Source organism: Anguilla rostrata, chromosome 1, assembly GCF_018555375.3.
Source record: "Anguilla rostrata isolate EN2019 chromosome 1, ASM1855537v3, whole genome shotgun sequence".
Lineage (NCBI taxonomy): Eukaryota > Metazoa > Chordata > Actinopteri > Anguilliformes > Anguillidae > Anguilla > Anguilla rostrata.
Genome location: NC_057933.1, coordinates 67,502,709 through 67,529,796, shown reverse-complemented (window position 1 = coordinate 67,529,796; position 27,088 = coordinate 67,502,709). Strand labels below are relative to the sequence as shown.

Here is a 27,088-nt window from a genome sequence, read left to right as displayed (position 1 = left end):
GTTGTCTATGTAAAATAATGGTAATAAATGTATTCTGGTAATTCATCTTCAACAGAAGAAAACTCCTTTTGGGCATATTTTTCCAGCCTCATTCCTTCATCATTTCATGGAGATAAGTACACAGCTAATTTGTGGAAATGGATATCACTATTGCATAACCCCTTAATGTTAAAATGATAAATTAAGTTTTATAGTGTCCGGAGTCCACTGTTCTGGTTCAGTGTCCTCACAGAAAAACAAAACCACACTGTTGCAAACTATTGCCCTGTTTAAAAAAAAAAACAAAAACAAAACAAAAAAAAAAAACCAAAGCTTTTTAATATGAGATTGTTTTGGGAATGTGCAAGATTATGTTTCCTATGGCTTATTGTTATGAGATGCTGCCCCCCCCCCCTCCCCCGACCCCATCTTCTTGTCTGTGTCCAAAGATTGTATTGCACTAACATATGGTCCATAACCAGACTTAAGAATAAACAGATTTTCACCATGAAGGAATTTCATAAGGATAGTGCACATATCAACATTATATCACTATGCTTTACCTGGGAATGTGTCATGAATGTTCGATTATGCCCACATTTTACTTATTCTTAAAGATTTTTGCTGATCAAATTTTCATACGTATTACATTTATATTTGGGACAACATTGTACTCATTTTGTGCATTCTGCACAGTTACTATAAATTAACTCAGATTTCTATTTCATTCATATCCGTACATAGAAACAGATAGGTATTAATCCTCCAAACTGGCAGCCATTTTGGAACATCCTTAGACCCTTGTTTCTGTAAAACTATGCATAGCCTAATACCATGTCTAAAATTCCTCTTAATTCATTTTAGTACAAAAAGACTGAAAATTGTATGCCCTTAAATTCTGCTTGAATTTTGATGGAGTGCAACTAGTTTCTCCATTAAGCACATCAGACCTTTATAACAAAATATGTTCATACCCATGTTGCCTTGCATACCCATACCCATCTTATTTGATTTCTGATGAAATTACAGCAGTTTTCTTTTTTTCTTTTTTAGACCAATTGTAGGATCAATGATAACAGCGGTTAAAAAAATTAACCCATGTTGTCATAACCATCTGTCAGCAGGGGTTCAAAGGCAATTCAATACAATTCAGGAAAGCTTATCCTGAATTATTAATCAACTAAGATTTGAGCTTTATTTCATGAAAGATTTGCTGTACATAAATATAACGCATGGCATGGTTGTTAGTTCTCAGCTAGGTATAGGCTAGTTTAGAAATCCCCATGCTTACAACATGTAGGGCTAATGTACTACAGAAAGCATAACCTCTTGAATCACTGTGACAAATTGAATCGAGTCAGTTAGCTAGTTATATATACGATATGTTAATAGTATACAATTCAATTAATATGCACTTAATTTCCATCTGCTATGAGAAGAGCAATCTGTTTGCAGTTACGAGAAAATCTGCAACATGCACTGTTGTTTTCACACCCACTGCAAATAACACAGCTGCCCCAAGGATGTTGAGATTTGTTCTCACGGCAGCTGTTGTGGACACTGGGTCACACTTCGAAACAAGAATGGAAACAAGAGGTTTGCAGTGTTATGCCTCAGTCCTGGGCTTCAATGCACCTAGTGATGAAACACAGCTAATATGATCATGGGGCAGTTTGTAGGCCTATATTTCGCAGAAAGGTATTAGCAATGGTGCATCTGACACTTGTGAGCCAATCACAGGCAATAACCTGGCTCATGCTGCCTCTTTCTTCCCATAACACACAGCATTCCACCCAATCAATGCAAGAAAGGATCAGATTCTCACCTCTTTGCCCACAGTCAACAATGAAGCTGAATGCTTTTAAAAGTTGGAACTTGCTGCCTACGAATTCATGATGGCAATGTTGGAACAAAATATTTGCAGATGGTGCTGTAAAATTATCACAGTTAACTGCTCTATCAATCTGCTTCACTTAAAATGGAGACAGACCAAGTTTACTACATATGTGTCAAAAAAAAAACTATCTATATCAGGCAAAATCATGCTCTTGGAACTGAGAAATGGCAAAGGAAATGATACAGTGCAGACACATTTCCCTTAGTATAACACCCCCCCCCAAAAAAAAAAATATATATATAGGCTATACCAGAGAGGGAAAAACCTTTGATAATAAATTCAATATATGGCTTCGTGTTTCTCATTGATGTCGCCGGTGTCACAGATTCCGTGATTTTTGGGCAGTTCCGTGACTTTTCCCGTTTAGCACAGGGGATGTCTTTTTTGTTTGTTTGTTTTTTTTAAATATTGCTTTTTCAGTTTTCTGTGATTTTCAACAATTTCACTGTGACTGCACTCTGACTTCAGCCAATATTTCCTGTGAAAAACATCTAGCCTTAATTATACATACATAAATCAACATACTGCTAAAAACCTGCCATGCAAAAATAAATTATGAAACTAAATACGTTAATTCACCTGAATTTGTTTGTAAGTATGCCTTTTATCCCGAGTACTGTATAGTACTCAAGCAGTCCTTGTCATTGGAGTACTCGAGCCCTCATGCCCATCCCTAGTTCCCATTGTACAATAACTGCTATCAAATGCAATGTTCCTGGGCTTGCCTGAACCAATTACAACACAAAAGTTACTTATAGCATTACTTCTGATTGTCAGAGGGGACAACATTCTATCCCAAAGGACTCTTTGCTCTCTACAATGGATATGTCAATTGTAATTAGCTGTGTAGTCAAAATTTTGAACTCATATAATCCGGGTCTAGTTCAGAAGCGCCAATTGAATGGCCATTCAGCCGAAGTCAAAAATGCTAATTCCACCCATCACCAGAGCTGCTGTGTTGTAAGCAGTCCAAATACAGTCAGCCAAACGGGTCAAGGGTTCAAGGGCGTTGTTTTCCATATCCATATCTAAACCGACATTCACACTGAGCCCGGTCAAATGCCAAACTTTCCTCTAATGTGAGCAGACCGTAGCTTGCCAAAACGTGCAGAAAAGCACTGCCTTGTGACCAGGATTACACAGTGATGAAGTGGGCCGCTTGACCTAACAGCTAGCATTGAATGCACATCCAGGAACCTGCAGGTCAAATGCTGCATTAGCTCAGTTTCCCCAGCCAGCAGAAACACATCCATGCACATTTCCTCGGGCCAGGAGTTTCCCCTGTTTTTCTCTAAAAAAAATCAATTACTGCACTATTTGTTTGGACCTTTATTTCCTTTTTCAAATTACAGCATACAACCACAAAAGAGCAAAGGCATAAATAAATAAAAAAGCGGCATATCATATTGACACTGGGCAGACAGAGAGCTTTATTTGGTTTGTGAGGGTCATCGTACCCTTTATTTCAGTTTTGTCTGTAACTACTTTGATCAATGATGCTTTTTCTCTTCAAATTCTTGAAAGGATTCATTGTCTGTTCAAAGGGCTGGCAAAGATTCACTGAAAAATGCATTAATGTTCCAATGCAGCCAAAACTTCTCAGACTTCAAATTATTTTCAATAGCCAGTGGTTTTGGAGTAAAACAAGGACCAGAGATCAGTAAACCACCTGCTAGAACCATATGAGAGCTTGATTGGTGCAGAGAGAAAAACTCAACAATGCAAGTAGACAAATATTTGGCACAGGAACAGAGACTTTCAAGTATCTGTCAATCGGTCATGTGCAAGGGACGGCTTCTGTAATCAAGTCGTCCCATCCATGATTATTTGAAAACCAAAAAAAAAAAAAAAAAAACTAAATGTATTTTCTAACCTCTGCACGGATTACACAAAAGTACTGCAAAACACACAAGGAAGCAGCACATCAAGGAGGAGTTGATCTGATCTGATTAGGAAAAGCAGCAAGCAGAACAGTGAGATTTCGCACACATGGATATTAAGGCTGGAAAATGGTTTATCGACTAGGTTTACAAAAAAAAAAAGAAGTATCTGCTATTTATGGACCAGGATCAAAACTGTGCACACCATGACATGAAGCCTTATAGCTACCATCAAACAGACCGTGCAGAAGAGCATTTCAAACATTGTTCACTGTGGATGCCGCCTCCTTTGCATAGCTGATGCAAAAGGCTCCATGCTGAGTTTTTGCCTTTCCGAAAGACAAGATGTTTAGGTGATGTCTATAACTAATAAGAAACAAATCAGTCTGTACAGAAGCCCCAGTCTCCTCTTGTATGATGTAAGTAGCACTTCTGTTGATCACAGATTGGAACCCCAATGTTTCTAACTGTCCAGGACCATGCACCAACCCTAAGTCAGAAAAAAATAACAATAATGCTACGTTTTTACATTCCTAAACTAAACCTTTATCTGCTGTGAATCCACACTGAATGACCTGAATAAAGGCTTAATAACTACTTAATTTTATGATAAAGCTGTAAGGAAAAATAGGCCATTGTCTATTCAATGAAATAATACAAAACTAGGTTAATAGCTACAATAAAATCCCTATCAACCTATGCAATTACACTAATATCTGTGAAAGCTGTAGTTGGTAACTTTCTCAACGGTTGCAATGTTGAGAAACCGTCGTTAAAATCAAAACACCTGTTGGTTGTACCCACAGAGAAAGAGGCACACCCTACCCACTTCTCCACACAGCTGGTCCTGAACGTACATCAACATTTCTAGCTAGAACTCCTGAGCAAGCAGGATTACAGGACTTCAGACTGGCATAGCTAAGACTACACTAAAATGTCAGCCCCAAGAGTCAAGGTGAAAACAAAGAAAAACAGAGCTTACTGACAGCGCCATAAAACATTTTCCACTTAGTTGCCCAGTTCGGCAGCTAATGAAGTGATGGTTTTGCGAAGTTCACATCCAGGATAGACAAAAGTTAGCCATGTTCCATGATGGATAAGAATGCTGAAATAATTTTTTTATACATGTAAATTATTGAAAAAGGGTACCCTGTCTCATACTCACAGCTAACTTACCCAATAAACCTTTTGCCAATTCGGTATTCTTTATAATGCTGTCTGTTGTCAGAAAGGTCCTATCAGAAAGGTCCTATTGTAAAACAACCAATACTGGCTACAGTAGGCAAGCAGGGTTCTAGCCAGTTCTACCTAAAGTGATCTATCTGACAGGTAATGTTAGCATACCTAGCTAGCCTAAACTACCTAACACTACCTAACTACCCGCACAGATAAAATAAGCAAACATTTAATTCTTCCAAGGACTAGATGCCAAATTATAAATAATAGCTACCTAGCTCTGTTGGTGGTTAAATACACTGACGATTACTTGCATTATTTGGCTGGCATGCAGAATGTCCAGGTAAATTAGTGGTGACATTTAGACCGACCTGTCCAGCAGAGTCAGGTAGGTCTAAGCCTCCGGTTTAATCAACACCCGCTCCCAAAGCTCTCCCCACCTTCCGAATTGTTCTCTGGTGTTTATTTTAGTTTTAGAGCAAGCTCTATCCAATTTTATTTTATTTATTTTTTTTGGCATTACTATCCAAATTGATTTTCTTATTTTTGGCATTACATTGCACCAAAGCAAGTAGCTTGCCCACCATTGGAGAATTTTTTTTCTCAACACATCTAGCTACGTGTACTGTTATATGAATGCACAAGGTCAATTTCATTGTTGATTGGTTCACATTCTGAACAAGTTTTGTTTTGAAAACAAAAAGACAAGCCGGGTGTCTTGCTTTTGTTTTCAAAAACCAGGGATTCAAACACAGAATTTGATGGTATAAACAGTGTATGTTGCTGGATTTCTCTCACAGCAGCTCTCTCCATGACAGCTAAATAGGCAAGACCGTTCCCAGATATCTTTCTTTAAAAAGTTATCAACCGCAGCTTTCATTATGAGGTTTTCTACTTTAAATTTTAACTGACTGCATAAATAAATAAATAAATAAATAAATAAATAAATAAATAAATAAATAAAATCCTTACTCACAGTGAAACATTTGGGGACAAGAACTTTGGACACTCTACTCAGCAGTTCTAAGATTCTTGTCAATTATCAAGAAAAAACCTCCCCCCAGGTAAATTCAGGCCTCCATCAAGGGGTAACCACTGAAAAAAAAAAGCTGAGATGAGGGGTTAAAGAACGGAGAAAACAGTCAAAAACAAAATCCTCTTCTTACTCCAGGACTAGGGCTGCCTTCCTCTGATCCAGGAATTTCAATTCTGAATGCATATTACTTTGTATATTATCCTTCTGCTTTTCAGCACTGCTGAGTTTAAGCATGATACACGACTCAATGAGATATTCTAATCAGAGACACTGACTTTGCTATGCATTACCTAAACCTCACGGAATTGAGTTTGATTTAAGAAAAAAAATGAAGCACAAGTTCAACTTCTTCTAATACAGAGCAAGGTATGGCAGACGTCCACCAACGTCTTTTTAGAAAGCAGAGATTGAGAAAAATTAGTTTCAATTTCTGGAAAATGAAATCTATATAGCAGGTATAGTGTCATGTAGGCTAAATCTTGCCTGAAAGAAACAATATTCACCAGTGCACAGCAAATACAATTTCTTTACCAATTTTAACATCTAGTGATATGACAAGCCTGCCTATGACAACCAAATGGAGCTGTCCTGAAACACACAGCGTCTCTGTGGCAGTGCCAAGTGCAATACAATGTAAAAGATAGATTCGTCTTTCATATAATGTAGGGCCAAATAGGCTACCACAACATAGGGTGAACCTTTATCTGATGACATTTGTGCTCTGACTGCTGGGCAGAATGAAGTGGACTTTAACAGTCATTAGATAACTAAGAGGCCTCCATCAAGCTTGCATCTAATAGGAACAAACTTTACTCTGCAGAACTTGACACAGATGTCTGACCTCCCTTCCGCTCCTGTCTATTAAAAGCAGACATGTGGGTCAGAGTGGTCTCTCAGACAGAGCAAAGACACATGGGAGAGAGGCAGGGCCGGCAGAGGGCAAGGTAGACAGAGGGCACAGACACTGCTGCTCTCGTACGTCCTGCTCCTCCCCAGCCAACCCCCTGATTCCCAGAGGTCAAATGACTTGAACTGCCCCCTGAATTCCACTCACGTCAAAGCCCCCGCTCCTCCATAGCTCCAGACAACAATAACCCTGGTGAGTTCTCTTCTGACAGGAGAGGAGGGATGGGATTCTGCCTCTGTTGCATTTGTTTGCCGTGTGTTGAGCCCAGCAGTGTCAAGAGGTACAGTGGCAATACATCTGTCTTGAGTTAATTCAGGCAAGGCAACAGGGCCTCAAACTGACCTAACATCTGGCATATAAACCAGCCACCGACAGCTCACTTTATCTGGTCCCCCCGAAAGAGCTCTCAAAGGACGGTCCGTCAGCATTTTAGGAGTGCCCATTTGGAGAATGTTGGAAGAGAGGGACTAAGGAGAATGTGCCAATTTACAACACACCATCCTGGTTATGAGTTATGAGATGGGAATTTTCATTACTGACAGCTGTAGGAACTCCACCATTGTGCTGGGTAATGGATTGTGCAGACGTAGGAGTTGAACTCTTTAGGACACAAGATCACAGGAAACCACAAAATGATTCTAGAGAGCAGAATATAATACAAAAAAACATGGAAGAGGGAGCCTGTTTGTCAATGCATTCACAGCAATTACTGATTTTGTGCAGATTCAGTCAGAATCATTAGAGATTTATGGAAGAATTTTGGCTGTTAGCTGTACTGATAGTGCATTGTGTATGGTAATAACCACCCTGAACATGAGGAGAATCTGATTAGCAATCCCCCAGAAGGGGCATTATCATGCTAATCTGGGGAGAAAAAAAGTGTCTGAATACAGACTATAATAAGAAGCAAGGAATTCAAAAGCCCGGTTAACACAATATAGCCCAGGATTCTGTTGGCTTTGTGAAGTGGTAGGGAGACAGACAAAGACATTACTGCCAATACTTAATTAAAGAGAATGTAATTAAAAAGCCTTCTTTATGGATAGCCATTTTAAGCCTTGACTTGGAATGTGCGCGTTGATTTAAATGGCAAGTACAAGTTAATACGAACCTCTGTCTTCCTTATGGCTTTTCAAGCGTTCACAATAAAACAGCCAGTTCTGAGTTATGATTAATCAAACAAAATGCAACAGTAACTAGGAGATAAGCAAAGCACATTAATAGCTTTCTTAGCCTTCCTAACCCTCTCAAAGTGCATTCAGCTAGTCAGTCAATCATCTTTTTTTTCTATTTTAATGCCCTAGTTTACATCTCAATTGCCTAGCAATTTATTTTATCGCTTTTTTATTACCCACGTGTTTGTACAGTGTTCATAATGAATGAGACTAAATGTATTGGGTGCCTGGTTTGCAGCAGCACATCCATACAGTGAAAAAAAAAAAAAAAAAAACACGGATGCACACAGGAGGCAATTTCTTGGCAGACCAGAGTCTTACTTCTGCCACAGTTTCCTCTGTGATGGTTATTTAAGTCTGCTTGAGTTGAGGCACTGAGAAATATTTGGGTGTCAGACTGACATCCTTCCTGCAGGGTGAGGTGAAGCATTAAAAGTAATATCTTTTTCCTGTGGTCGGAGACTTGTTTACCTTGAGTTGTTTTCCTATGCTGCCAGTCATCTGTGTTTGCCCCTAAGAGAAGTCCATGGGCCATGGAGATAACGTAGGAAAGCAATAAAGGAGGATCATACAGAACTACCTGGAAGCATTGGAGCACGGGGGATGAGCCACACTGACATATGGAATTGCTGGCTGTCGTTTTGCAGATGAGAAACCCCATGGTTAAAATTGACAAAGATAATGCCACGCGTTGGCTAAGTTGCGCTGGCCAATCAACGAGCGGTTTTACAGCTGACATGCACGCGGTCAAACAGCGGCATAGCTGGCACAGTAGTCATCGTGTGATTAAAACTGACAGGCTGAAACACAGCAGCATAGCAGCACAGTCCAGTCAACAAGTGGTTAAAGCTTACATGGATACAGCTGAATAGCTGAGCAGATGAGTCATTACATGGTTAATCTGGATATCTGGATGCACTCAGCTGCACAGCTGCACAGTTGAGTCAGAAACTGGTTAAAGCTAAAATGCAATCGGAGCAGGGAAAGAGGGAAAGGGTACTGCTTAATATTCCCTGGCTGAATGCCAAGGGCAAATCTTAAATGACATTAAACTCAGACCACCCCCTCCACCCGCCCCCGTCCTGCCCCTATCCCTCACTGACAGTTTTAAAAATACCCCTCGTCCTGGCAAGATAGTTTTGGACTTCTCAGAAATTCAGGAAGAGGGCAACACCCAGGTCAGAAAACTAAACCACATTTACCCCTCCCCACCGACCCTGTTACCATCCCCCACACCCCTGTACATGCACACAGTCCAGGAACCAGATGTTCCTTGCAGCAGATTCTGTCATCCATAGCCTGTTCTTTCTTGGATCACATGTTGAATATATGCGTTGCCTTACTACACACAGACTCCAGCCAAGTTTTCCCAATAACACAGTTTAAAAAGACTGCTATTTCAGGAGAGTCTGGAAATTGGACGTTGGGTCACAGGCAGCCTATTAAAAACAGACTTATAGTATGTATCTCACTTTGGAACTAAATGGTTCAATTTCTTCATCAATGCTTATGCAGGACCATTCTGCTGGAAATAATTTCAAATGCTTTGTTTAATGGGTGCTTCCTATCTTAAGCACTTGCAGCATTTGAATGAGAAGCAATGAAGCATGAACACACAATGCAGCCATTTAAAAAATATAAATATCAGGTTCTTTCATTTCCTGCTTCATTTCATATTTCATTTCAAGAAACTGTCATAAAAAAGTCAATAAGCCAGGTCATTATCATCATTACTCAAAACGGATAACCAAACTCCAGAAAGAGATGTTCCAGAAAACAGCTTTAGTATAGCATACGTACCAATCCACTTGAGTGTTCTGAAGATATCCTGATGTTACTTTCATGCATTAACTCTTGACAAACCCCCCCCCACAAAAAAAAAACAAACAAAACAAAAAACAGTTCACTACATCTAGAAAGACATTTCTCTGCACAGAGTTGAAAAGGGTGGTTTTTGCAGGGCTGAGTTTGAAGATGTTGAAAGTGACCTCTTTACTCCGAATATTTTTTATTTTTTTTATTTTTTGTGAAAGAGAATTCTCTCAACCCTGAACTGGCTTACTGAAATTTAACCTCTTTGAACTCTAGCCTTTTCCCTCTCACTTCTCCCTTGCTCTCGCTCCCTGTCTCTCCATCAGGCACTCTCTTCCACTTTGTGTGTGCCGAACAGACTTCTTCTACCCGCTCAGAAATTCTGTGTGTGCCTTCTTCCAAGAACAATAGCCCCCATGCTCTCACACTTAAATTCTTGGAATGCTTGGCTAGTAGCTTTTAACACAGGCTGTTTGTGTTTGCCAACAACAGCATTTCAATTTCAGCCCCAGCAACAAAAAGGCGGGCAAAGTCAAATCTGCAACATCCAAACATACTTGGAATGAGCAAGAACAGTGACTGCAGAACGCGTGTCCAAGTGATAGGCACTGTGTCAACCACAAAATACGTTCATGCATCTCACATTTTGTGCCTATAAATAGTGTCATATAAACACATTCATCTCAAATCACAAAACTGGTATTAGATAGAGATAAATCCATGCATAGTCCATATCCAGGCGCAAGCCAATGTAAACAATGTGGACAAAGCCAGAGAGTTATACTGCAATTGGAAAGCTGAGGCCTTGGACCCATTTCATTGCTAGCAGCTAATCAATGAAGCGGGAAAAGTCTCCCATTATTAAGTGATTAGGAGATCATTCCTAGCACAAACTCAGGCACATTTCAACCCCAAAAGACAGGAAAGATCAATAATATGCATGTGTTACCCAGTTTTCTGAAAGTATTGATTCAAAGAGGTGTTCCCAAGCCCTCATTTTGAGTGGGGTTCAATAGCAGCACATTATTTCTATAATGGAATAGTTGACTATAGTTGTAATTTCCCCAAGGTTCTTTATTTTGGGAGTATACTCAATTTGATGGGCCATAGCAGAGTAAATCAGAGTATACTGGAGGCTTATGACATACACAGCATACAGATTCAAAATGATGTTCCTGAATCATACAGTATGTAGACATCAATTCAATAACTGGGGCCCATATGCCCCACCAAAATGTTTAATCTGGGCAGTGAAGATCACAGGTGCTGACATGGCAATAAATTACATAAACAATAGCTCAATTTTAACATTTTTTTAAAGAGTATTAAGTTGAAAAATAATTCATTTTAAACCATGGCATCAATACTCCGAGATTTATGCCACAATTTCATCGGATATTTGTGCTGGTTTTCCTGTTAAAATAACAGTTCATATCATAGTGGTTATAATATTTTACATTGTTTATGAAGTGGGTGGCAATGCCCAAAGCAGATGCATATCTTTGTTTGTGCTTAGGCTGGTTTGCGCTCTGCAAAAAGGAATACACAGAAATCCATGATATACAAGACATTTTTTTAAGGAAAAAAATGCAGCTCGGGGATAATCTATGCAATAATATTTTCAAACAAGGGAATGTTGATGCTAAACATGATTATTAGTTTGGCCTAATTTTGGTTGATTATGTTGTTTTCGTATGCAATTACACTAAATTGAGCAAAACAGTATTCTCACTGAAAAGCATTATACAGGAAATGCTTTATCAGAGACTGAGGTTGTTGATACTGAAGAACAACATCCATCACAAAACTGATAAAATTAGTCTGTGTAAATATATCCAGTGACAAGGTGGTTAACCCCATATATAGCACCCCCTTTTTTAACACAAGCCTAAAAATGACATACCCAAAATTAAATGGTTACTATTCTTGAACCCTTCTGACTACAGTTATAATCCTAGTCTCTTCTGAAAGGTATCGCTTGGGAGGTTGTTTTCCCAAGAGTCAGAATTACTCCAAATATTACTGAAACAAAGGAACAGAAGCTCAAACAAAGTGAAGGTTTTTTTTCTCATCAAAAATATTTTTTTTTTGAGTGGATACAGTTATGGTTGTGCCTGGTCTGCTTAAAAACATAACGGAGCCCCATGCACAACACTTGACAAATCCTGGTTCAAATTTGATGACAATACCACCAATGAGTATTCTGCATTGTTTTTTTTCCAAGCTAGGCAGGTTTCCAAAAAATCCATTTGGACACTCCAAAAGGACACTTGGTAACCAAATCATATTATGGGTCTTTAAAGGTGTAAAATATTATATATTTTACACTATATGCCGATGGAAGAAGTGTGCTGAAATTAGCTCCCTCTTAGTTGCTTAGGCACGATGGGTCCCATTGGCTATACTGAGGGACTGCTTGCCCACTACTGATAGAAAACTTTGTAGGTGGGCTCATCTTGTTCCAGAGAGTCTATATAAAGTGGAGACAGTAACATTTTCTATGAACACAGTACTCTCGGTGTGTATGCAACAGCAAAACGGAGAAAACAATGGAGATTATCAATGTTTCTCAGAGTAAACACATTTTTGGGACTAAAAACTACAAAGGATTTTGTTAGTTCGACCCTTACCGTAATAAGGATACTGAATTTACCATGATTTGTGTTGTCTGCAAATTTCCAGAACACATAGAAGGCGAGGACCACCCAAGCCTGCTTTGGCTCCGCATATGGTGCACAATAAGGAACTGTTATTGCTAAAACATTGGCATCATAAAATAGTTATAAAGACAGAAGTGAGAGTTTCAAATGGTAGCTATATTGTGAGACCAGATTGAAAATTTCACCTTAAACAATGGAATGAATGCAAATAAACACACTGAATTTCAGGCCAGTGTCACTTAAGGAGTTAAGGAACTCATTTCAATAGTTTGAATAACATGATCTTAATCATTACTAAAAATAAACAAAAGCATGACCATGTACAAGGACATATAACCTCAACTGTAATTCAATATATGCATACAATCCAGGGAGTTTTATACATAATAAAATTTTTAAGCTTTACTCCATTAACGCATGAATGGATGCTAACCTTTTAGGTGGAAACACAATCTTCCTGTCAAACAAATCAAACTATTAAGAGTGAGTGTGGTAAATGTGTCATCTTTACAGCACCACTGACCTTGGAATTCACAAATGGGCCAACTATCAAGATGACTACAGAGGTTGCAGAACCTAAAAGGTTTGCTCAAACATAGATTGCATCACGCTGTCTCAGACTCAAAAGACTGCTGCCAGACAACCCTGACACCAATGCCATAGCTTATGAATTAATACAAGAGCATCAACGCATGTTACCTTGCCAAGTAAACAGTGTCATTTGAATCCAATATAACATGGAAGATTAAATACTGAGGAAAATTCTTTCTAGTAACATAAATCTTTTTCCGTAACAAAGATTTTTGAATTCCTGGAAAACTTACACTTCTGCTTCTTTCCAGCCACGGGGACTGCAGCAGGCCAACTGACACACCACAGGTTGCATTGAACAAGGGAAAAGGTTTCTGAAAAATGGGACAAATACCCACTGGAAGATGGCCAGTCTGGCAAAAGGCCGTGTTGAAATACGGTCAGAATTCCTGTTTACAGTGTGATCCAAGGGTTTCTGAGTTCCCTCCTGCTGAACTAAACCCCCCATTTTCACGTTTGCACACACGTAATTAGGGCCAGAGACCTAATGTATGGTGTGCGGTTAGACTGAGGTTCAGTGTCAAATTAGCATTTACGGTGTGCAATGATTTACAGTCTGATTCCAGACAAATTATCTCTCAGGTAGGGAGTATTCTGCTGAATTGTTTTATAGATCAATAAAAAACTACACTGCTCCCAGTTACTGATTTAAGGACTTGATCCAAACCACAAGTCAAAAAGGTGTGGTGGTTTGGCTGTCTAATCATAACTTGTTTGGACACATTCCATTTTCCCCGCAAAATGATATTTTTTCCAATTTCCTTTTCTCCCCTCAATCACAGACTTGTCAACACAGTAGGAAACAGTAGCAGCATATAAAATATACACAAATGGCCTATAGGTTAACGTGTGAGAGCTCTGACAAACATCACCAATATTGTGTGTGTGTGTGGAGGGGGTTAATATCTCATTTTAGTATCTTCACCACAATCATGCTCAAACTCAATTGCTGACCAGCTGACTAAACAGGACCCTGCTCAGAAATAGAAGGGCTTAGTTGCTTTCAGTCTGTATGACTGTAGAACGAGGACAGTGACATAAAGTCTCTTTAAAGCATGGAACAGCCTACTCTCCTCAAACGAATACACAGCATGCTTTATTCACACACACACAGGGAAGATCTGACGGCCAAGGCCTGTTGGTCATTACTGGCCCAGTGTCTGCTGGGAGTTATGGATGAAAGAGTGTCTCCGTGGCTGACAGGTAATCACTCAGTCCCTTAGAATATGGGACCCTTCAGTGGGCCAGGACAGTCACACAAGGACTGCGAGCAGGCCTGTTCTACCTTCAAGTGTCTGTGCCCCCCCAACCCTCGGACCAAAGCGCATGTTCCCCACCTACAACTCGCAAGAAAACAACAACCCTCAAAGATGAAATGCTCAATCCAAGAGTCCAGTGAGCATACTCGATGCTCTGTATTTAGCAGCTTCCCTCTCAAACAGGTAGAGAACTGCTCATTTACCATTTCAAATTATCCTCCCTGACACGTATTTCTAAAATGTACCCTGAGCTCCAGATTGTTCTCATCTATGACTAAAGCTAAGAGCATTTTGTGATAATAACCACTTTAAAACCATATACTACACAAACAAAAAAAGGGCAAATCCAGGTGCCATCACAATGAGAATAACACTACATGAGAGGTAAAAGCCAGAACAGGACAGTAGTTAAATAACTAACTAAATAAATAAATAAATAAATAAATAAACAAACAAACAAACCCTTGATCCATTGGTCCTTATTCCCAGATCAGCAGGGGTTAAACCTGTGTTGGCAGTGGGGTAGGAAAAAGGCAACCTATTCCACAGGGGCACGGTCCTCCGCTGCTGGTGTCAAGGCTATTTCAGCGCTCATTACCTCCAGAACCATTAGGAAGACACAGCCATCCGAGGCGCACCGCCGTCGTCACATAATTTAAGACAAAACTACGGCGTTGAAAATTGGAAATAAAATTACACCATCGGCTAAATGCACCATTACCCATGCTAACAGAACAGCGGGTCTCTCAGGCTCGATGGAACCCATATACAATTCTGGAACAAAAGTGAAAGGTCCAATGATACTTTCAGCACCAAAGTCATTTGTGACCATCATGGGCCGGCAAGTGAGACCAGACATGCTTAGAGGTGGGTAAATGAGAAGAGGAGTGCAAACGAGAAAACATAAAAGTCTGTCGTTATTTTTCCTCCCCTTGAAATAGACGCTGGATATTTTGTAATGCAGCAGTCAACGGTGATATCGAGCCACTTCTGTAGCACACCAGTAAAGGCCAAATCAGGGCAGTATTTATCATTATACAGATGATGCGTCCCCTAGGGCAATACTTTCATCATGTTAATTGGCTAATATATTTTGTTGTTGCATTTGATAACATATCTTTGCTTAGCATGCCATTGACACACTGGGGGTATTAATCACTTCCAGCAATATGCCAAACAGAAGACAAGAAAAACCAAGACATATTATTTGTCCTGCCATCTTACGGAAAGAAATGTGACATCTGCCTAACATTTACCCCACTGTCAACTCCAGCAGTTGCTTTGCTTCATAGAGTCACACAGTGATGGCATTGCAATTAAGAGCAAAAAACTAATTTTATCTCCAAGAAAGCCAAAAAGGGCAAAGATCTATAACAGTCTGTGATGTCAACGGAGGTCGTCAAACATCTGACTCAACATGACATAACATGACAGGTAAAGGGGAAGACAAATGTCACCGACGGAAGAGAGGGCAGCCTAGAACTTTATGCACAAGAGTTGCATTTGCTCCCAGCAGCAAACTCATTCACTCAAAGATCAACACAACATATGTAAAGTTCCACTGTAGCGCTGAAGAAAACCCCAAACCTAGTGAGTTTTTATTTCTGTTCCTATGAATGTCGTTACCACGATTCATACAAAACAGAATTAAATCTGAAAACAATCTGACACATAAGTAAGAGGCCACAGACATTCCGAAAAAAAACAATGATTTGTCAATGTGAGGTGCTTTTCTTCCACATTTTTGCATGTTGACCATCAATGAAATATAGTCAGGTGGTTAGTGAACATTAGTACCAAAGACAGTTTGGTCATACCATGAGGCAATCATGTGTTATCACTCAATGATGATTTTGACTAATTTAAAAGTCTGTCACACACTACCCCCATGACCTTTGTTCACACAGTGGTCAAGTTATTTCTGCTTAAGCAAGCCAATACACAAATGTCACAATACAATCACAAGGCCTTCACAGATGACTCATTCTCAAGCCAACCACAATACAAGCCAACTGCAGCCAGTGGCTATGTAAGTCCATATCCTACATTAGAGGGCATGCATACAGCCTTGTTATTAATATATGTGAAGAGGGAAACCCAATGGAAAAATAATTATGGGTAAAAAGCAGGCTATTATTGCATGAAGCTCCTGTGAAATTTATTTTATTGACTTGAGGCAACTCTTAAATAGTGCTAAAATTGCATAGAAAGGAATTACGTTTAATTATAAATTTCATTAAGATATTATTTTAATAAAGGAGATTTACTGATTTTAAATGGTTTGAACAGACTGACATCAGCACTTTTGGTCAAATATGTTCCTAAAGGATACAGCAGGACAACACAACGGTTATTTAAGCATGCAACCCATTGGTTAAGAATCTCATTCCTCGTTCACAATGCCCAAAAAAGTGACAGTTTTTACAAGTTAATGAGCTTGATAGCTTTCCTTTACTTAACAGCTGTCATCTAAATCTTATAAATCTTCTCCCAAAACCAACCACATTCCACGTAAATCCATGTTAAAGGATTTACATCATCCTTCAAAAATATGTTAAACCAAATACAATCAAAATTTCCTTGAACAACACAGGCAAACTACTGCCTTTATCTTATCACCACAACAATCATGTCTTCTTGTTATCCCTGCTTGGCTGATTAGATATCTCTGCTTTACGCAAGTTCGATGACAGAAAGGATTCAAGGCTACCAAGGATCTGAAAAATTGCATTTTTACATTTGTGATCTGATTATTTCCCATGTGTCCATTATATTATATATTATATTATGCTTCAACAATTTAATATCACAGGCTTTCTTTAGTAATGTTTCCAATCCCAAACTATATTCAACTCAGCACTGCAACATCTTTGGTTTTATTTTTCAGGAGCATTGCAAATGATAAGGGGAGATAACTTTAAAAGAGCACACATCAATTATTACAACAAGTAAGACCTGTGAGACCTTGAAGTAAAAGGAGATGAGAAACTGTAAACACCTTCACACCCGAAGCAACAGAACATAAGGGCATAATTCACTGAGAGATTCACCAATATGAAAATGGAAATAGAAGTGGTAATGCACTACTTATCTGAACAAAACAGTAAGAAAGACTATTAGAAAAAAACAGTGCTCTGTGCAACTACAGCATGTAAAACTAACCATCTAATATCAGCAAGCTAGACAGCAATACACTTCCAAACTGGATGAGTATACCTGAATGAAATTTCTGAACTTTCCCCAATTATCAATGAGAAAGTCAGTCTAATCCCAACTGAGGTCATTGTGCACTTTCTCTTTAATCTTTATTATTCCATGGTTGTAAAATTTAAAAATGTGGGAACAAATGCCAGCATGCTAGGACTGCTGTGCTACAAAACCAATATGATTGTGGGTGTCCAAAGATATGTCCAGACAGCCTACCATCAGCATACTGCTCACTGACACCCCATGCTCCTATTAGGGACTCGAGAGCCTCTTCTACCTCCAGGCATTGTTCTCTCCTTAAAAACCATGTTCCTACTGTTGCACAAAACAAAGAGAACCTTCAATAATTTACTTCACATGAGGCAGAGGTTGAGAGCAGTTATTGCCTGATTTAAATGTACTTTATGCACTGCACATAAATCTAAATGATCATCTAATTTTGTCTTTGACTTTTGACCCTTCTTCCCACACAGAGGCATGAAGGCTATACATTTTCCTGAGAAATTATGCACATGCAAGTCATCTCATCCTACCTAGTCTGTAGTTGAAAGATATATAAATATATATATAGAGCCCAGTCTAAGTGACACATTTTTTGTTGTTTTGGCTCTGTACTCCAGCATGTTGGATTTGAAACAAAACCATGAACATGAGGTCAAAGTGCAGACTGTCTGCATTAATTTGCTGGTATTTATTTCTATATCGGGTGAACTGTAGGAATTCCAGCCCTTTTTTGTACAAAGGGAAACCAAAAGTAATTGGACAATGTAATATTGACTGGCCAAGAATATTACCAGATATGAATCTGAATTGAACCTGTGTTTCACTTGCTAAAGACAGGACTGGAAGCAAAAATCCCCAAAAAAAACAAACCAGAAATTACGATGGCGGGCAGAACATCACCAGGGAAGATACCCAGCAGATGGGTCACAGACTTCAGGCAGTCATTGAATGCAAAGGATTTGTAACAAAGTACTAAATATGATGACATCATTTTAAATTATGTTCATTTGTCCAATTATTTTTGCCCCCTGAAATGGGGGTAGAAAAAGGGTTGTAATTCCTACATGGATCACTGGTCGTGGATGTAAATGCCCTTAATTTAAAGCAAACAGTCTGTACTTTAACCTTACATTCAATTGTTTCACGCCTAATCTAATGTGCTGGAGTACAGCGCAGATTACAAAGTCAAAACAACAAAGATTTCGAATGCACAAAGGCCCTCTACATCCATGCCATGGATGCAGGCGTTTTCTTTTGCATTATAATTAACTGTTTCGGAACTTAACTTAATAGTCTTGTCACACACTTTAATCGTAAGAGGTATAGTTTTCTATGGTTTGTCTGGCGTTCACAAATTTCAAATAAGCTTTGCGGTGCTGCTCTTTCGTTTCCCCCACGTTACGGGAGATACATGTTTGCAGATCAGACGCCATTCAATAAGCAAGTCAACGGAAGGAATAATTAAATAAGCAACAACCTGCAAGTGAGAACGAAAATGTTAAAACTGGAGGCTCAAACGAAAGCACGGCTTGACGGAAAGAACAATGGCTTCCCTAAGGGAATATGTAAAAGATGCAGGGTATGCCTTGTACCACCGTAGAAGAATTTATAATATACAGGGGGGGAAACGATCACGTTCCCTTCACAAATGACAGAATGCTGTACAATTTAAATGCTAAACACACACACACACACACACACACACACAATGGCAAAGCTACAATAACTGCGTGTTTAATTTTTTCTGAATGACATAAACTAACCGTTGAATGGTAATAACCTTTGTTTTGTACTGTACGAAGAGACGGTCCCTATACATTTGTTTTCATAAACGCAGCACATTAAATCGCCGTGGCGGAAGCACCACATGCCATTTGATTGAACAATTCACAGTGTTTAATTAATTTGGGGTGACACCACTACCTACCGCTACGCTGAGGTTGCAGAACGGGTTTCATTGTCATATTAAGGGACAATGACAAGCTCCCTTTAGATAAATAATTCCACAACATGCATTTGAATATTCTTTTCTATTCTTGCAAGTGGAATACGGCATGCACAACTTTCAATCAGCGTTATGGCTATTCTGTTCGAGTGGCAATTTGGGGGGGGGGGGGGGGGGGGTAATTTGACGTGTGTCTTCGAACAGTCGACTCGGGCCGTTGCACAACTCGGGTATAGCAGCCCGAAACTGTCGTATTTTCAGTGAATTGTCACCTGCACCGCACTTTTACGTTTGTGTTTAAGATACCCTCCATTTCTGGTGCGCCGGTTCGGTACTGGTAAACAGACCGCAAAGCGCAAATAATTGTGGTCCAAATAAACCATGGCCAGTTTGGATTTTGTCGGACTAAGTAGGCTACAGCATTTAGGGAGTAATAGGTTACTGCCAGTACCAAGTACATCAGGCTACATAATTTAATGTAGCATGAACAGTATCGCAATTTGTTCACGACAACATTTGCATGCACCCGGTTGTTTTGCGCAGCGACAGTTAGCGTTTAATATGGACAAAGGCATCATCAACGGGAACATGTTGCGGTGCCTAACTTTACGTCCGTTCATTAGACTATTACAGTCACAGATTCCAAAGTAGCATGTTGCTTGAACGCTGTACATGCCAAAAAGGTTATGCCTGAGACAGGCTATCCGTAGATTCGACTGTCAGTACAAATCATAGGTGTTCAACGGAGGGCTAAACGCTGGAAAACTCTCGGTCAGTCAGTCGTAGGATAAAGAGAATCCTACAATAACTGATTAAATATTTAAATAGTTTAAAACATCGTATTTTCGTTATTTTTAAACACTAAATGTAAATAAAACATATGCACATACATTCATGCACGGACAAAGGGCGTAAATATTTTACTGGTGAAAAGCATTTGTTAGACGTAGGCTACTGCATATCCCAGTTTATTTTCCAAAATGAAAACAAGGCTGTAAGAGAATGAAAAATAACAGACTAAAGCCTGAAACCGTTAAGCATTGCCAACCGGGAAATATTGGTCTAGTACAAAGCATCATGAACAATAACCCAACCCTTTGATTCCGAACTTGCATGGAGTAAGACAAAAGAATTCTGCGACAGCCGATTTCAGCAGAAATTGAGCAGTGACAAACCAGCTGGCCAAAGGCATGTAAATCTAGAACTCCACTTACAAAATCCTTGTTCATTTTGCAGATATACACGAACCATCACAGGATTTTAAAAGCTGATAACATTTGTATCAGGGAAATGTACAACTATAAATAAGTGAGGACTAGCCTACTTCATTGGGCACAAAGACTGGCAACGCTTGACAATCTGTCAACCTTACATCGACAGTCATCGCCTAATTCAACTCAATTAACTTTCTAAAAAATGTTCCATTACAGGTGGCCTTGGCTATCTACGCTTGCATAGAGTCGCACGCAACCAGACAATATAGCATTAGACAATTTCGTATTTCTCTTTGTTGCGTCGCAAAACGTCGGCTTGTTCTTAAGATATCTCTTATCAGTGGTTAAAGAGAGCGCATACATGGATAATGTGGCCATGGATTGTAACTGAGCAAATGCTATGGAAGTCCCCACGAAGCTCTTACCTGAAATCATACTTATCATAAATGCTTAGAGCACACACTCCCCCACATTCGTTGAGAAATATGTGCATTTAAGTCCTGACCACACATACGAAGGGTTGAGTAACAGTCTTTTCTGAAAATCACAAGGCGAATTACATTTTATTTGAAACTCATATCATGTGCTGTTGCAGCACAGCAGACGCTAGCAGTTAGCTTACTGTCACTTTGAATGCTTGCGCGTTTCTTCAGTCAACTGCTGCGATTTGTTTTTCAACTCCTTTGACACTGCTTCAAGACTACAATATGGACACACGAGCACATTAATCCTCAACATAACAATCACGTAGTCGTATATTTTTTAAGGATGTGTGAAACATATCCCACGTCTATTTTGATCACTTCGAGTGCGTGACAGTCTGTATTTGGAGGGAAGCGTTAGGCGCGCTGTTTTTTGTAGGTAGCCTACAGGCTAGAAAACTAGTGCAGTTTGAAGAAATCGGTGTTTAGAAATAATGCAAACAAACCAATAGAAAACAAAATAAGAATGGTTTACTTTCAGCTAAAGAAACAACATCAGAAACTATAACAGGTTTTATAATGATTATAATTATTATTACGTAGTTTGAACCAACCATATACTTTAAATGGACTCGAGACTTTTCCCCCAAAGAACTATCGCGACGAGTTTGATGCTTGTTTCCATCATGGCCTTGATTTTACTTTTACTTTGAAATCATAGCCGAATGTATCAACATTTATCTATGCATTTTAAGAGCTGCAAATTCAACGATGCACAGCCACTCCAACGTTACATTTTAGCCCCATGCCAATTCCGGGAGTCAAGGAATGGCAGACCACGTACTGATACAAGAGACTAACAAGTCCTCTCCCCACGGACAATGTTTATAAACGAGTGCAGCTTTGGTTATTTAGAGAAACTGCGTGAAAGTAAACGGTTTGAAAACGTTGAAACGGTGTTGTCGTGAAAGCGTTTACAGCGTCTAGCCCACTGTTTCGCCGGAAGAGGAAAGATAAACTTGCGAACTATTCAGTAAACGTAAGCTGCAAAGCAACTGGCAAAGCAGACCCTTCTAGTGCAATGCCTCAAAATCACTTCTGCTGTATCCATGCAAAGAACCTTAAAGTGCATTAAAACTGAAGTCCAGCATTTCTCCATGTGCACAACCAGCGTGTGCTTTGACATAATGTGAGAAGTTTGAATATAGGCAGGCTGCGAGCAAAGCAATATCCCGATTCCCTTTATCGCGCTTTGAGCTGCAAGGCGGCTGTAAGGGACACGCAACAAAGGTGAGCTATTACCTTCTCTCTTTGCTTTTTCTTGTTTGCAGTTGTGTGGTGATTCTCGCTGGAGAACAATCCCGTCATTCATTAAGCTCACAAACGCGACAGTGTAGCCTCGTGAAGATTCTAGTTTTGTCCCTCGGAGGTTTGTAATCCTCAGAAAGCACAAGACTGCGAACAGGCGCCCCTTGTTATAACACTGGTCCTCACGCGCCTGCAGTTAACAACGGACTACAGCGAAAACAATCCTCAACCGCGAACAGCAGTCTCGATTAGGATACTCCCTCCTCGTTTACATCGGCAAACAATCTGACCAATTAGGAAGCAAGGGACAGTGCCCAACCTTGTTCGAGACAGCAGTTGTGTTTTTTAAGCGGGTCTATTACTGGTACCCCGCCTTTTAAAATAATCACTTAATTTCTTTTGTCAGTTAAACCTCAAGCCCGGAGAGTTTTCGATAACGTCCAAAATGAAATGAATACACATCAGTGCGATTCCCATAAGTACAATGTGTCAACTTTTTCACTTATTATATAAATATTTAAAGGTTTTTGGGGAAATGTTTCCATTTTCAAATATTAAAAGGAATCAAATATGTAGTCGCATTTCTAATGTAGCATTTAATGATATTACAGTAATATAATAAAAAAAATAAAGCATCTTTCTGAAAATCTACAAGGTCCTCTCAGGGAAAATGGAGTAAGGATCTGAATATCAAAATAAATGAGGAGCAATGGTCAAAGATTTGGAGCTTTCCTTTGAGACTTGTACAGAGCCCAAAATACAGATGTGTCAATTCAACATATGGATTTCCTTAAGCTTTTTAAGGCTGAGGAAGTGTAAAGAGAATAATGTAGGATTAGTACATATAATGGCACAATGTGCTAAACTAAATGAATTTTGGAATAGAATATTTACCTGATATTAGACGGACAACTAGAGGCAACATACAACTTTAATACTGTTGGATTACAGCTATCAGAAACTGCAAGCAAGACTAAATCCTGCTAAAAAGAGCAATACTAAGGCACTGGAAAGATGAATAACCTCTATCATATGCAAAGTGGCTTTAAAATTACGGTAACTGTCTGTTACAAGATGACATTGGGATTGCCATTGTTGTGTCAATGTAAACTGATGGACAAGGGGGGAAGTTATGTTTGTATGTGAGAAAATTATTTTTAAAAGTTTGTATATACTGTATGAGTGCACATGTAACTGAATGCATGTGTATGTATATGAATGTGACAGAAATACTGTTTTATGAATTCTTGCAATTTATAGGTATGGCATTGTGCAATTTATAGGTATGGCATTGTTGTGCATGTATCCACATGTAAAAAAAAAACAAAAAAAAAAACATCTGTCTTGATGTTGGAGAACTCGCATGCTAAAGTAATCTCAAAAGGAGATATGCTGATGTTGGAAATTGTAGCTCAAACTGTATATTGTATTCTGCTGAATAATGGCAGGCATTGGAATAATAACAGTAATGCACTGCGAACACACTGCTAAATATGAGTCCTGCTGACCTATGTGTTTTATTTGAATGTCATCAATGTTTGTGTCTGAGGAAATTGTCCTTCTGTCAAACCTTTGCCTAAATGTATGTGTTCCGTGTATAATAGGCTATTAACCTTTATATGATTATTGTTATCATCGGGGTGCCTTTTTACCTAATTAGTGTATCTTACTGTTGTTTACTGCTTTAGTTTTTTAGCTTCTTAATTAACATTCTGCAATTTTCAGTTTGAAAGAACTCTCAGTTATACAAACTGAACAAAATTAATCCTGAAAATCTGAATTTTTTTCTTGTTTTTCAGTGCATATCCAGTAATACAAATTAATAATATATGATGTAAGTAATGGTAATAAGGAACAGTGTATATTTAGATGTGCTACAAAATAAAAGCAAACAAAGTCTTGAATGAGCAAATATCCATTTAACAAAAATGACAAAATAAATTAACTAAACGCCTTAATTTCATGTTTTCCAGGTTCAGTCATTTATTTAATCACGGCATTCCATCTTACGCAGAGTAGATGAAGCTGCTTCTGTTTTTTTTTGTACCAGATTGATGCATTTCATTGATCAATTTATTTTACTCCCTTTGTCTTGTGAGCCCAGTCATTGTGGTACAACCCCTGAGAGAGGCACAAAAGCCAAGAGGAAGTGTTTTCTTGCCTGTTTCCAGTGTCAGCTGTGCCAGCTGAAGGCTCCTGACTTGGCAGCAGAACCCTCTGCTGCGAACAGAGATTCCTCTGCAATGCCTGATCTTCCCAGTCCAACTGAATGCAAACATCAGAGTGGCTGAGAGGGGACTGTGGAGCAAAACTTGGAAGACCAACTTTCCAGGAATTTTTTGTAATTTTCCGTAGCTGCAGGCTTGCACTCTGCTAGGTTTATTGATGCTTGTTAAATTCCCTTTTCCAAAGACATTTTGATGACTTTGAAATCCAATGATGATATCATTTCGGAGCTAGAATTAAAAAAATAATAATTTTGGATATTATTAAGATTGATACTAACACTCTGTGTGCTGTTGCCTCACAGCAAGAAGGTCCTAGGTTCAAATCCGGCCTGGGCCTTTCTGTGTGGAGTTTGCATGTTCTCTCTGTGTCAAAAAATCATGCAGGTAGGCTAATTGGAGACTAAATTGCCCATAGTGAGTGAATGAAGGTGTGTGTGCCCTGCGATAGATTGGTGGCCTGTCCAGGGTGTATTCCTGCCTCTCGCCCAATGCACGCTGGGATAGGCTCCAGCACCTTCCACGACCCTGAACAGGATGAACGGGTGTAGATAATGGATGGATGTGCTCTGGGTTCAACTTGAAAATTAGAATCAGTGTCAACACTACCACATTACAGTATTTTGAGTTTATACTAATGATGAAATGTTCACGTAAATACTGGACTCTCTACATAGTAACATTTGCACATGGCTGGCGATCTAGAGGAGCAGTTGGTCTTTACTTATTCCTGGTCTGTTGGGCACATTGATTCACTCTGAAACTCCCATGTCTTGTTTGCACATGTCAGTAATTATGTGGGTGGCTTCAACGTGGATAACTGTCAGACTGGTCTGGGAAACCATCCAGTTTCGTTCACACTTCCATGGAGTCTCACAAGATAGGATAAAAGATGAGTAGATGGATATGGCTAGAATCACAAGTGCAACATTTAAAGCCATGTAGTATTTTTTTCAGAAGCTTTATTCAGTGGATTATGTGTAAACCAGCTTCATTGTGTGTTGACAAAACCAAGCAGAGAGAGTAACATATTTACATGTCATTAAAATAATATTCATATAGATTAATGTCCACTGCATATGGGTCCATTCATCCATCCATTTTCTAAACCACTTACTCAAACCCAGGGCTGCAGGGGGGTTAGAGCAATTTCCCAGCAGATATTGGGTGAAAGCCAGGAATACACAGGAGCCGCCACACCTATCACTCATGCATTCATACCCCAAGGACAATTTTGACTCTCCCATTAACTGACCTGCATGCCTCTGAACTGTGGGAGGAAAGAGAGTATCTAGAGGAAACCCACCAAGACAGAGAACATGCAAACACCACACAGAAAGGCCCTCGGACTGGATTTGAACTTGGTACCTTATTTCCGTGAGGCGACAGTGCTACTCACTGGACCGCCGTGTCACCCCACTGCATATGGGTATGCGAACCAAATAAATATAGAATGCAAAAGAAGCGATGATGGTGTTAGAAAGGTGAGAAATACTAGACATAGTCCATGAAATAAACACAGTGGTTTAACTATTCAGACTATTCATTCATTCAAAACTATCTTTTCTCAAGACATGGAGAATAGCTGGCGGAAGCTGAAAATCCTGTTTTTATCACCTGAGACCTAATTACAAGGAAAAATCTAAAGACATTATGTTCCCATGAGTCATTTACAGAAAAAAACAAAACAATTGCTCAGAGCTAAAAGGGGAACCAGCGTAATGGGTAATGTTGCTTTGCTCAGGAGAGAACTATTACCACTCATGATAAGGCCCTCTTTAGAGAGGAAAACGTACTCACAAGTAGAGGATCCCACCAATTTTACTTTCTTCTTGTATTATACTTTAGAGTGAAAATGAGGCAGATGAGTGAATCCCTTACCAGTAAATATTTAACAAGCTTTATAGATGTTTACATATTTGTTGAAATATAGCAAATTACATCCATAGGTTAGTTATGTTAAAAAAAATATATAAATATATATATATATAATTTTGCATGGATGAATACAGTATATCCACTGATAAAACATTAAAACCAATTCCATGTCCTCAGCTAAAGCATGAATAACAAGGAAATAGCTGCTTCTTACAGTTTTGAAACATCACATAACTTGAGTCCTAGAATTCCACCAATTACAACTGGTGGCATGCAAGTGAGGTATTTTGAGTAATTTGACCTATTTTGTAGCAGAACCACAACTATAAAGATACAGATCTCATCAAGGGAACAAATAGCAGATGATGGCTGATGGTAACAAGTCAGCAGTTTAGTAACATTTCAATCAAGCCCAATTAACTGAATTCACATTTGGATCACCAATTAGCATACATGGCAAGACTAGGGCTTACTGTGGAAACAGTATTCAAGGGAAATTTTAAGGCAAGCAAAA

The 27,088-nt window shown here is 39.1% G+C and overlaps 1 protein-coding gene across 7 annotated transcripts in view; it reads right to left on the bottom strand.

Moving 5' to 3' along the window:
• The window catches only part of sema6cb (semaphorin 6Cb), a 119,161-nt gene extending 96,385 nt beyond the window's left edge, over positions 1–22,776 (bottom strand). For 5 of the 7 annotated variants that reach the window (XM_064351992.1, XM_064352022.1, XM_064352029.1 and 2 more), the window contains exon 1: positions 22,466–22,772. The gene's annotated coding sequence lies outside the window, so the exon portion shown is untranslated. Of the gene's footprint in view, positions 1–9,850; positions 9,870–22,465 lie in introns of those variants that run through there. The other 2 variants (XM_064352036.1, XM_064352009.1) reach the window with 2 other exon arrangements.
• Between the last annotated feature and the right edge of the window lie 4,312 nt (positions 22,777–27,088).